The sequence below is a fragment of the Centrocercus urophasianus genome, unplaced genomic scaffold (genome assembly GCF_019232065.1).
Source record: "Centrocercus urophasianus isolate 14NV4802_14NV808 unplaced genomic scaffold, USGS_Curo_1.0 seq_5, whole genome shotgun sequence".
Classification (NCBI taxonomy): Eukaryota; Metazoa; Chordata; class Aves; order Galliformes; family Phasianidae; genus Centrocercus; species Centrocercus urophasianus.
This window is the reverse complement of record NW_024885088.1, coordinates 2905982-2919388: the sequence shown is the minus strand read 5'-3', so window position 1 is coordinate 2919388 and position 13407 is coordinate 2905982. Positions and strand designations below refer to the sequence as shown.

The window sequence follows — 13407 nt, the reverse complement described above, 5'->3', positions numbered from 1 at the left end:
GACACACAGAAACATTTGATTCTTTAAGAAAACTCAGCTTCTGGAAAACTAGGAATTCACCTAAGACTTAGAGAAAGGTCTCATCAATTTGCCCCGCTCCAGCTTTGTAAATAATCATTCTGCGCTGGCCAGGAAGAGACATGAAGAATGTCTACGATTTACTCTGTATTAAACCAGAAGAAATGCTAAGAAGGGGAAAAAAGCGTTACTAAAGGCCACTTAGGAGCAAGGATGTGTAGTAGTATACAGTGCAATTTCCTATTTAAAAAAAGAAAATTAATGACAGAATATGTCAAGTTGAAAGAACACACTGTGTGCTCTACTTCAGACTCTGGAAGCAATGCCAACACTCCATTCAGAACACATAGCTTTTACCAGCTTGGTCTTGAAAACTGACTCAAGGGATTAAGATGCTTCTCTAGAAAGAAACCCATAGGGTTCCTTAGAATTCTGTCTTCCAGAGATTGCTCACTCAGCCTAGCACTAAGCCAGTGACAAGTCCTGATCTTTCCCTTTGTTAAATACTCTTATTTACACTACTTATAGTAAAGTTCAGATTCATTGAATTACTTTAGTTTTCAAAACCTTTAAAGGATTTTCTTAAAGTACAAGAAATGCCCCATTATTAATGCTTCGTGCATTTTTAATCAGGTTACATTCACTTAAAAATGAGTCACTTGTAAATCTATACAAGCAGAGTTGAAATCTAGGCTGAGATGACAACTATTGTTCTGATTCAGCTTGATAAAGCTACTGGTTTCTTACAGACAGGGCCAGCAAGTAGAAAAAAAAAAAAAAAATTGACTTGAATTTCACCTGAATTACATGCAAATAAGTTTACACTTTTTTTCCCCCCCAAGTGTGAATTGTCACAAATTGCTTTCCCCAGCTTGAGAGAGCATTCTAATCTGTTACCACCAAGAAAACCAAACAAACACAAAAGCAAACTTACACAAGAAGTTATTTGTGCCATAATATTTGCTTGTGGATAATGGCTTGAACACCCACACCAAGTCACTTTTCACCTCATTCTCTAACACCTGCATTTCTGATGCTGCAAATGCACCAAGTCAATAAAAGCTGACACCAAAGAGTATCTCACATGAAGACCAACACTTCTATTCTCGGTTTTTGTTTGTGTGTTTTTTTAAATAATATACAGAATAAGCTGACAAAGTAACATATTTTACATGCCTAAATAGACCATGCTTTAAGTGCACCTGTTTAGTGCAGAGGATTTCGTATATATATATATTTCTGAGATTTCTGGGATTTTCAATGCTCATTAAGCAAAACCTAGCAAATTAAAAATTAAAAAAAAAAAAAAAAAAAAGAATGAGGAAATAGCCTCATCTTTGAACATCAACCCATCTTTGAACGTTAAGCCATGACAAGATCGCAGGTCCTTTTTCCAGCCTGCTCTTCGGGCCAAGCCAGAAAAGAGATGGCATAGAGGCAGGCAAGCTGGTACCACACAGCTCAACAGCAGCATGGACAGTCAGAAATGGAAAGTCAGCACAGAAAGATAGGCTTCTTTCCTGAGGGCTTCCTGCAGCACAGGAGACTGCAAAGACATCCTCGTGCTCCCATCAACTAATACTAAGAACACACCAGTAAACAAGTCCAGTTTAGGCAGAGAAAAATGTTTCATTCACTTCCCATGGGTGAGTTTTTTCTTCCTCAAAAGTCTTCCTAGCAACTCATTTTGTGGAAGCTTATTCGCCATCTACCTTTACATATCTCAAAACATTATTTGCTCCGCAGCATACAAGTGCCAAGACTGCTTTATATACACAGTGCAACTGCTAGAATTGACATGGAAAGCTAACAATTCACTAATACCTGAAATCAATTAACAAGCTTGTAATGTAAATATGTTCTTCTAGTTAGCAGTTCTGACATAGCTGTGTCCACCTCTAGACAAACCTTTAACATCTGTTCCTTAAAAGGCCATTCACAAAGTGCTGTTGTAAAACATATTCTCAAAACATTAAACTTTTACTTTCTCTTTGAGATTCTCACCTGCAGAGAAGCTATAGTTCAACTCTGTGCACACAGCAATCCCAGCCAAGGTGCTAGGTAAGTCACATTAGCTTAATGTCTTTGACAGAAGCACCTGCTGGCATCATCCAGCAAGCACAGAATCACAAACGACCTGCAAGATCATCCAGTCCAACCGTCCTCCCATTACCATTGCCACCACAAGCACTAACCCATATCTCGTAGCTCCTCATCCAGGCGCCTCTTGAACACTGCCAGGGACAGTGACTCCACCACCTCCCTGGGCAGCCATTCCAGTGCCTCACCACTCTCTGAGGAAAAAAAAAAAAAAAAAAAAAAAAGAGAGTTCTCCCTTATGTGTAACTTAAACCTCCTCTGGTACAGCTTGTGGCCATTTCCTCAGTTCCTGTTTGTTGCCTGGGAGAAGAGGCCAAACCCCTCCTCATCACAATCTCCCTTCAGGAGGTTGTGAAGTGCAGCGAGGTCTCCCCTGAGCCTCCTCTTCTCCAGACTCAACAATCCCAGCTACCTCAGCCGCTCCTCATAAGATTCGTGCTCCAGATCCCTTACCAATTTCGCTGCCATTCTCTGGACACATTCCAGGGCCTCAATGTCTTTCTTTTAGTGAGGGGCCCAAAACATAGTAACATAGGCACTATTACTACACTACCAAGGCTCAACTCATTGACAACATCTCATTCAATCATTATAACATCACATCCACACCTTCACAACTTTAGAGCATCCTAAAGTTACGCACTTCAGAATACTGACAGATGTGCCATTGCGTTGACCTACAAATTAAGCACTTGTTAGCAGAGCAAAACTTCATTACAGTGAAATCTCGCAGGGATTGTCAACTGCTCCCCCTGTCTCAGGAAGGGACATACACATCAGCCACTTGCCTAAGGTCTAGTTAGTCATCTAGTAGCTATACCAACCTTCTTCCACATTTTCATGAAGAAAAAAAAAGCCACTCAGAAGTAGTGGTTAGACATCCAAAGGTGGCTTGTCCTGCAGTTCTCTACTAAGGATAGCTTTATCAATGAATCTCCTTGATATTGAAATCTAATCACAGATATTCTAATCTGCCTACACCCCTTATTCCAGCAGGTAAGGGAAGGCTTGGTGATTCTGCTGAATATGGCAACATCACACACAAGACATCCAAATAATGTCATCCCTTGCTTCTAAAAACCGTTGTATTTGTTTGTTTGTTTTTAAATTAGATCTCCATTTTAATTTATGTTGGCTTCATTTTATAGTTGTGGTGCTTGGAAGCCAACGTTTCCTTGTAAGCACCAGACCTGAAACAGAAGTTTTTTTTGGCTTGGGCCTCAGCAAGGTATCACAGTCCATAGCTGGAAAAATGCAGTCTATTCACAGAAGTGGCCCATGTTGAGCAATAACTACCATTCTCAAGAACTGGGGAATAATGAGAAATAGTGCATCTGAGGGCAAGCTGGAAAGCTATTACTCACCTTTCCCCCCCTCCCCCCCGCCCCTCCACATCAGAGAAGTGCAAAACCTTCTCTGGAATATAGGGAGGACATTTCAGCTGATACAGTTCAGCCTTCCATAGTTTAATTTCATACTCCATTATAACAGAACTGTCTTCTGCTTACCACGCTTAAGTCCACCTGACTTAAAAAACAGCACACACCTTGAATGCTATCCTCATCTATAAGATAAAAATTATGGAGTTTAATTTGAAGTTGTCTTCCAAAGAAATACAGTCTGCTTTGAGATCATTCTGGACTACTAAAATAAATCACGGTCAGAAAGCACACACACACACAGGTTGCTCCAAAAGTAATGCCTCCTAACTGCTTCCACAGAAACTACAGCAGATACAACAGCACAATTTGGTAGAGGAAATTTTATTACGAAACACCTTTTTTCAACATAATCACCACTATCAGCCAAGCATTTTCACCACAGATCAATAAGAGCTGCATGCCGCACTCATAAAAATCTCCATGGCTGTCTGGAACACAGCTTGCCTTTCATATCACTGTTACCAGTGCCAAAACACACCACCCACCACCCCACTGTGCTTACAGTCTTCTGCTGGTCTCCATAAGCATCCACCAAGAGTTCATGAATGTCAATGGGCACCATTTTTTTTTTTTTTTTTCCCCCAAATGGAAGAATTCAATGACACACCTTTGCTTCATACACACCCCCATGTCAGGCACCATTTTGTCAGGCTGCCCTCTGCTGCCATCTGTCACACAGCAACAACAGTAAGGGGACACTGTTGGAAAGTTTCAGCTTTCAAACTGCCATATCACCACCATCTGCGTCTGATGTTGTGGGCCAATGTAATAAACTAGGAGGCATTACTTTTTGAACAGCCCTCATATAAATCTAATAATTTAAGTTTTTGAAGTAGTATCTAGAATGATGAGAGTAGCAGGCACTACAGAAATAGGAAAAATATAGCCTTTGTGCAAATATTTAAGGTAACTCAGTCATCTTCTCTGCTACCCACAGAATAAAAGTAAACGTTTTCAGAAAACTCAGATCTTTCAAAAAAAAAAAAAATATGTAGAAGTGACAGAATTTCTCAAGCAATTCGGAAGCTGTAAGCATAAGAAAGCTTTCTTATATTTCCTTCTATTTATAGTACATTTTTATCTTCTAATTCATTAAAAAAACAAACAACAGTTTAAGCCCTTAATTTCTACACAAAACAAAATTTAAAGTTTACACACTGTTACTATAGAGGTGTTTTTTTTTTTTTTTTTTTTTGCTCAGAGAGAGACAACTAGGGCTCTTATAAAAAGTAATACAGGAAAATTACGATACAGAAATTGAATCGCTGCAGAAACTTACCCATTTCACTGAGGACAAGTATTTTTGCTGTGACAAGTCACATACACAGAAGACATCTACCTGCCATAAGCATTTTAGTATAAGTTTCAAGCTAAAAAAAACAAAAACCTCAAGGAACTCGGCTATATTTGACTACTGTATACAACTGTCATGGTTAATGTTTCTAAGCAGCTCACTGCAGGAAAAGTAATCAAAGGTGAAGAGTGAAAGGGAAAAGCAGCAGAGATGAAACTAAGCATCTTGTCAGGGAAGATAGCAACACGGCTAGAGGTCACTGAAAGACAAGGAGAGGGAAGGGAGGAATTCTGGAAGATTCCTAGCTTGACTTTTCTATAAGGATAAGGCAGAGCACTGCCTGCAACAAGCACTACCTCCTGAGGGACAGGGAGAATGCATACTGACAGGATGTCAGCATCACAAGAGGACAGGTGCTTAGTGTAACTCAAACACAGCTCCAGGGAAAGGGAATGGCAAAGCAAGCATCCCCCACCAGGCCCCAAACTGTTTGGCAGTGAAGGACTTAGAGGTATGCCTCCATCTGCAGTTGTGAGACTTAAAGAAAAGAGCGTTCTGGCATCTTGTCTTCTCACAGAACAGCAAATGCTGCACCACAACCAAAGAAACCTGGAAAGCCAGTGGCTCATGAACAAGTATTTAGGAAGACTCATAGCAGAAAAGAAAGAAATGGCAGTGCTTTTAGACATACAGCATTAAGACTAATTAGAAGCATTAAGAGAACAACAGCAAGTGCAGCAGAAAGCTAGCAACACGGGATTTAGGAAGGCACATTTTCAAAAGACATGTTGCAAATTCAGTTCTGACAAGGAGCAGAGAGTTTGGGCCACAAAACTGCCTATAGCAGCTGACGCAGGAAGGTGGCTGTGATGGGCTGTGAATTAGACAAGAGGCAGGGAGACAGCCCAGCTCCTGCTGTGCCATGAGGATAGAACACATCAGTGCTCAGCACCCTCACATTCCCACCCCAATGGAAGCAAAGAGCTCATTTCTCACTGAGCACCTGCACAGGTTAGGATCTCATGCCAGGCCTCCACGTACCACTGCAATATACTATTGCTGACCATTTGTTCTGCAGTACACTAGAACAGAAGGCTGGCAAGCCCTGTGAAACCAAACACCCAGAAAAGCTTGTCTTGCTGAAAGCTTAAGTAAAGCAAAAACACCACTTGAATACCTTATAAAGCATGGTTCTTAGCTGAGAGCGCTGTGATCTTATCTAGGAAGAATGAGTTTCTTGCCTTAGCTTCTGATACAGAACATGACCCCTCCTGCACAGAGCTTCAGTTACTGACAGCAGACACAGTCAAGCCTTCCTTCTCCTACAGCACATTCCACCTCTTCAAGGTACTCTTATCTTCCAGCCTTGCCTGCAGAGACAGCAAGCTTTACTACTTCAAAAAAATATGTCAGAGGTAAGGTGGCCAGTTTTTTTTCCCCACTGGTAAGTATTCTTCCCTAGGCCTGTGACTATTTTCATTCCTGAGTTACAAGGATAGACTGAGTTTTCTTGCACCAGACGACCCTTGAAGATGTCCTTCCTACTTGTATTTAAGTGGCCTCTAAAGGAAATTCTCCAAGAATCTCATATAGCATAGTTTAATCCCAAGGACTGCTGCTGGCTTTTATATTAGGTCGGTTGTTTTCTGGTCTGTTCCCAGGAAACAAGGAAAGGTCACATACCACAGATAAACCTTCCACATATCAGTTCATTTTGTTGCCTTCTGAAGTCCTCCAAACTTGGAAGAAGCAAAGCCCAAATGTTTCTTTTAATTTATGTTGTACCTCATTTTGAAACAAAAGCTACATTTATAGCCTATGAGTGAAACTGGTACATAAATACAGGAGCTGCAATGCAACAACGTTAGAAATACGAAAAAATTACTCTCCTATTCAGATTATTTTGTAAATTCTTGATAATTCAGTCATTTTCTGACAGATCTCACTCATTGGAACAAGTTCTGATGAAAGATTTTACTAAGCTATTTCCCTGCTCCATCGGAATCAATGTTGCCATGTATGAAAAATAGCCTTTGTTACCACTTTGGAGTATCAGGTTACCAATTCCAGTCCCATTAAAGGCATGAAAGCACTGTGTTGTATTCAGTGATGCTCATTACTCCTGCTGCTCATCTACGCCAATTCCACTACTTGAAATACGTAGCATAAACACGCAGCTATTCATTAAAGGTTTCTGTCCTCATTCCCAATGAAACCAACGCAAAGGCTTTGACTGACATGGAGCCTTGGATGAAACCCAATGCAAGCACACACATCATAGAGAGGGAAAAATTCTGATGAGTGAGGATGTGTTTAAAAGAGACACACACTCACTTTCTGATGGGCAAGGACAAGGGCATTCCACTACTGCCATATGTTTTCCTTTCCATGCCAGTTATTCTAGGCAGAAAGGCTAATTAGTATTGCTAGCCATTCCATTTCAAAGGCACATTTAAGCAATTGGTACATTGGTTCTCAGTATCATCGTTTATACATTAGGAGCTCTGGCATATTCCTATTTTATTCTCCGTAAAGACTTTAACATGCACGGACATCCGAGTTCATTATTTTTCCTTTCTTTCACATATCAGAGAGAAGCAGGATAAGCAGGACAAGCATCTCTAAGGATCTCACAGGTCTTCAAGATGCACTGATCTACGGACCAGGTGAATTTAATATAAAACGGATGTGAGGTACTACAAGTATTCTGCCCTCTATTTTCATTGATAATTGCTTTCCTTATTTCTATCTCCACCCCTTCTATACAGAGAGTGGTGAGGTGCTGGAACAGGCTGCCCAGAGAGGCTGTGGATGCCCCATCCATGGAGTGTTCAAGGCCAGGTTGGATGGGGCCCTGGGCAGCCTGGTCTAGTATTAAATGGGGAGGTTGGTGGCCCTGCATGTGGCAGGGGGGTTGGAGATTCATGATCCTTGAGTCCCTTCCAACCCTGGCCATTCTGTGACTCCCCAGACACAGCATCACGCTCAGTGTTAGTCAGTATTCACCTACTGGAGAACAACTATACATTCACTAACTGCCAAACTACATGCGGCGTTTCTATAGCTTTAACGTAAACAGGAAATACAAACTGAATGAAATATCTACTTTTCAGAAAGTAACAAAGAACACTTTCCTCCCAATCTCAGTTTATTTAGGAGGTGGTCCCAATCAGTGTAGGCACAGCAGGAATGAGGGGGAGAAGGGAAAGCTGGTGCCATTTGTTGAAGATTCCCAAACAGGCTAGTGACAAGAACAACAGACAGACCCTCCAACTGCCAAAGACACACTGTCTCCCCACTTTGGCATAAGATACATAACATCTGGCTGCCCAGCAGAGCAGAGTTACAGCCTTTCCTTACCCACACTCACAGAACTGCTGACCGATGATAAAACAAAAAGTTTCAAAAGGTTGCTCCAAAGGCTCCAAGCCTCCATTGAACAACAGCTTGAAAATGTTGTCAAACACTTCAGGAGTCCAAAAGTCTTCCAGCAAAAAGCTTTCCATTCAGTTGAAGCAAGAGGAAGTGACAGATCCCAAGACTAAAAAGAAACTTGCAATGAAGCAAGCACCAACACTGCCTCACCATTTTAAAACCCAGAGATGCAGTGAAGTGCACGCTTGAAATACATCAGGTACTGTTGCAGTAAGGGGAATGAGACACAAGGTTACACCTAGTACAGCCTTCAAAGGCAATAAATGAATTCAAACTGCAGCCTCAGCCCTGGAGCAAGGGCAAAAGCTGGATGGAAGTCAGTTACATTACACATGTCTAAAACCTCCCTCCCCTTTCCTCTCAAAGAGGTAGTAAGGCATTAAAACCTGACATCTCAAAGCACCAAAAAATCATGGCTGCTAACACTGGGAGGAAGAACTACCCTCTCAAAAACAGAAGTATTACATCACAGTACAAATGAGCAACACTATAGCAGAGGACAACATTTGAGCTCACCTTTAGAGTTATGCCATTTGCTTGCTGATGAAAAACCAACTACTAAAGTACCTTTTTTTTTTTTTTTTTTTTTTTTTTTTTTTTTCAAAACATAAGTGTCCACTCAGTGCATCTGTATGACCACTTTCCACCCATTATGAAGGAAAATACTCTTAACTGAAATGTATAGTACTGTTGATGGGGTAACAGCCCCACTCCTCAAATGCATGGTAGCCCCACAAAGAAAAAATGACAAGGATATTCAGAAGTTCATGATCACAGAATAGCTCATGTTAGAAAAGATCTTAAGGATCATCAAGTCCAACAGCAACCAAACCATACTACCTTAACTCTAACAACTCTCCACTACATCGTGCCCCCAATAGCCCCTCTGGTAAGATTTCCCTGACTCCCAGTATCTGAGACTGCTGAAAACACAGGGCATGATTTTAAGATCTGTTAGATCTGTGCACTGACATCCATCTTGCACAGTGGACTCCAACATAAGAATTTAAGGAAAATCAATTATAATACTTGGCATTAGCAGCATACTACTGCATCATAACACACACGCCTGTGTACGCAATTTGACTTTTATTATTATGACCTGCTATCATAGGTTGAACTATGGAATGCTTCCCAAACTCAACTTGACACAGTACAATATAATTAACTTCAATATTAAGACAGGTGACTTCACCAGTAATTCAGCAATGAATTATGCTAACTCTGCAAACACCTGCATATTCTGTTAAATATCCCACGTATTTCAACAATAAAGAACTTGCTAATAACCTGTATTTACTCGTTTAGATTACAGACTTAGTTTGTTACACTCAGAAGGAAACCGCAGAGATGACCTTCTGTCCTCATTACTATTCTTGTGCTAAAGATAGCATAGAGAGTAAAAATAAATAAATCCCAACAGCATTAGGAGTTAGACAATGTCATGCTGAAAGATACCCTAAACGATGAGCCTTATCCGCTCCTGCCAGCCAGGATGGCAGGGGGTTAGAGGGGAAAGTGGCATTTAAGTGCTCGCTGGGTGATCTCTTTGTAGCAGACTCCATTTCCAGCTGTAATCACTCACTGGCCTTCACTGGATTCCTGAACGCTCTGGAATAGCTCCACAAAGTATTTAAGTGGATGGATGGTACAGGTCACTGGAACAAAACTTTTTTTCTCTCTTGGCCACGGCTCTCTTTCAGCACATTCTTTTGAAGTCTGCGCCACTGAGGAATCAACAACAGCTGAGAAACATGTGTTATCATACAACACTGAGCACAGCAGCAATATTGCACAGCAAGACACTTTTGTTCAATAATCCTGGACTATTGGAAAGCATTACAATGTTCTTTGTTGTCTGTAAGCCCTTTCTCCAAGCACGGTAGGAAAGAAAACAGATTCCTCCCCCCTTTAAGTAGTAACTCCAAGTAAAAAGGTAAATGAAGCAGGTTTCTTAAGTGCCTCCCCATTCCGAAGACTTACAGCACAAATCTCCTCGTCTCCTCTCAGATATATTCTCCCATCTCCATATTTACATTATCACAAAGATAACTTGATGCTTATTGAGACTGAGCAAAAGTAACAGCAAGAGGGGCCTAGCCCGCAATCCCTGCGACAAGGAACTGTAAGGTACAGCTCAAAACCATCCTCCTTCCCGAGGCAGCGTAATGGCTTCAATCTCAACTTGATAAGTAAGAAGTTGGGGCAAGTAGGAGTATTGCTCAGCTTGGCACACACAGGCAATTCTCCCCCCTCCCCATGTTGTATCAGTACAGATAAAGGTGCCATACAAACATCTCAACAATGAAAAAAAGAGAAAATATTGTAAACACAGAAAACAATGTCAGTATGCTGTAATTGGCCAGCAAAACTATGCTTGTTGGAGCTGAGAGATCAGTACACACTTACAAGGGGGTTATGAAGGATGAAAAGAAATCAGGTAATTGCGGAACTGAACACAAGACAGAACACTTGCCTGCCTAAACAGCAACAGCAAGGAGTTCACATAGACACAGGCAAGAAGACAGCAACTTGTACCCACTGCTGCAAAACAGCAAGTTCCTACAGAAAAGCCTCTCATTCACAGCAGAGAACCACTTCCAGCAGGATCTAGCCTGTTGTTTACAAAGGCTGCAAACCTCAAACGGCTCAGGAAGGCAAGCACTGAGATCACAGTGTGTCATGCTATGCTGTAAGGTCCTGGCTTGAGAGTTGTAAGATCCAACATTTCAAGAAAGCCCCAGAAAACCACACAGCATTTACATTTAATTTCAAGATAGAGATCTTAAAGACTTAAGAATCTCGGCAAAGACCTAGAATTAGAAAGCAAACAAAAAGCCCATGTACTAAGCCAATCTCTTAATTACAGAGCTCAAGAAACAGCCAAGAGTGCATGCATCCCACTGAGGGGGGTCCCGGCCCATTCTCCAGCCTGCAATTAAATCTCATGGGGTTTCTTTTCCGAGAAGTAATGAGCAAATTCACACCCCAACAAGGTATCACAGAAGAAGCAAGCGCGCAATATTCTCAAAGTATAAAGGGGGTAAAAAGAACTTCAGTCTCAAAACTGCGACAGCAATACAAAATCTGGTGCACTGTCATTCAAAATAAATACCTATTATCAGAAGTTCCGCTTTACAGCTTCCTAAGAACAAATATTAGCACAAGAATAACTACCACCTGACAAGCATTCCAAATCACAACCAAACAGAGCAATGCATTTGCACGGAATTATCCATAAAAATTACGTGAAAGAGTACTTCAGTTATTCTGAAAGTCTCCATGTCCTATAAGGCACAGCTAAGACAACTGCTTCAGTAAAGGTCACACTGCCATTCCATGGCAGAGGCAGGAACAGGACCCGTGGTCCTTGGCTCTCCTCACAACTTTTCAGGATTCTCACTAACCATACTTGGTTAATTTACCCCCATCTATTCCCCCTGATTACAAAGTTTCTCACCCCCAAGAAAGATCAAGAAGAAATCACATAACTGTGGTCAGGTTCCGTTAGGTTTATGGTGGTGGGAAAGACAGAAGTTACACGAGTGTAAGAAGTGAATCTGAGCCTCACTGTTGCTGTACAGGGCACACAGCTGAACACCACAGTGACAAGCAGTCATTTCCGCTCCCCTAAGCCAAAAAGTCACTGGATACACAAGGAATCACTAACATAAAAATAAATGCTTCAATCCCCGGCCTGTTTTATTATTAGCTATAATTAAACAAAGTTCAGTAAGAAATTGTAGCTTCTCCCTTCTTTAGAAGAAGAGAGAGACAAACAGGGCTTCATCTTGAACCAGGTAAATCTGTGGTCTTAAGGAGCAGAATCTATCAAGAAGTAATAGCGCAGCCATGAGCCACCGTTCTCCATTCAGACCAAAGGAGCTGACCTTATCTTCCTAAATTACACATTCTCTACTGAACCCACCAGCCAGGCTTCACTTCCACAGCACCCAACACAACCACACCACCACCCACCCCATTACTTGTGAGCACCAAAGCCCTGCAAGCAGGTGTCTCAGCAGGCACAGCCTTCCCAAGGCGCGCTACAGCACCAACACCGCTCTGTACAGTCCCAGCTAAGGTGTTAATCTGCCAAGCTCTAACACAGCCACAGTTTCAGGACACGATGGGCGACAGGTGCAATTCCAGAGAGGACACTGGAACCCATCGCGTTCCTTCTGCTCTCATCTCCCGTACCAACAAAGCCCACCAGCAGTGTTGTGCTGCTAGCATAAGGACGCAGCCCATCGTTGAGCAGGGACAGGCCACCCCAGCCCAGCCAGGTCCTGGATCATCACAGCCACGCTTCAGGGCTGTGCAAACCACAGTGTGGGATCCATCTTCTGCCCTGCAAAGTTCTCCCTCTTGCTCGTCCTCCTGCACTGCTCCTGCCCCAGCTTTTCTCAGCGTCTCTCGCCCACCACAGATAAAACAGAACCTCAAGCGCTCCCGCAGCTTTTCTTTTAGTTTTGTTCGCTGTGGGGAGCGAAGAAAGGAGGAGAGGTCGGGACGGGAATGAGCGATTAATCACGGAACGAGTCGTCACTGCCTGGAGAGGAAGGGAAAAAGAGACCGAAACCAAACGGTCCACGTCGCAGAAATTCAGACAGGAAAGCGAGACCCTCTTGCTGGGGACAGCACGGGGAAGGATGAGCGCTCCCGCAGCGGGAAGGGTGCGAGGAGAAGTCGGTGCTCAAGTCTCTTCCCAAGGACGCAGAAAACAGCCCGCACCTCTCAACGCGGCGCTCGAAGGAAAGCAAAGCCCCAGCGCCGGGCAGGGAACGGACGGGGAGCGAAGGAAAGAACCAAGGCACAGAGGGAGCGTGACGGGAAGGCACGGCAGACTGAGAAGAACAGCCAAAGCGGAGAAAAAGCGAGGGGAGCGGGGAACAGCAGGCAACGACAGCGAGAAAGTTGGCGGCAGAGGGGCGGAGAGGGCGGCGGGCTGAGGACCCGCCGAACCCCGACACGCGGAGCCCGAGGAGCGGCGGGACCCGACTTACCGCTCCGGCGGCCGTCCCGCGGCGGCTGCGGGCAGCGCCAACGGCTCCGGCTGCCGCCGGCTCCGCCTCGCGCCTGTGCCCCGCGGGGGGCGGCGCGGCCGGCCCGGGGCGC

The 13407-nt window shown here is 43.2% G+C and overlaps 1 protein-coding gene across 1 annotated transcript in view; it reads right to left on the bottom strand.

The window, feature by feature from the left end:
- Nucleotides 1-13346, bottom strand: part of RASSF8 (Ras association domain family member 8) — a 78171-nt gene extending 64825 nt beyond the window's left edge. Inside the window, exon 1 of the mRNA XM_042835099.1 lies at nucleotides 13296-13346. The gene's annotated coding sequence lies outside the window, so the exon portion shown is untranslated. The remainder of the gene's footprint in view (nucleotides 1-13295) is intronic.
- Between the last annotated feature and the right edge of the window lie 61 nt (nucleotides 13347-13407).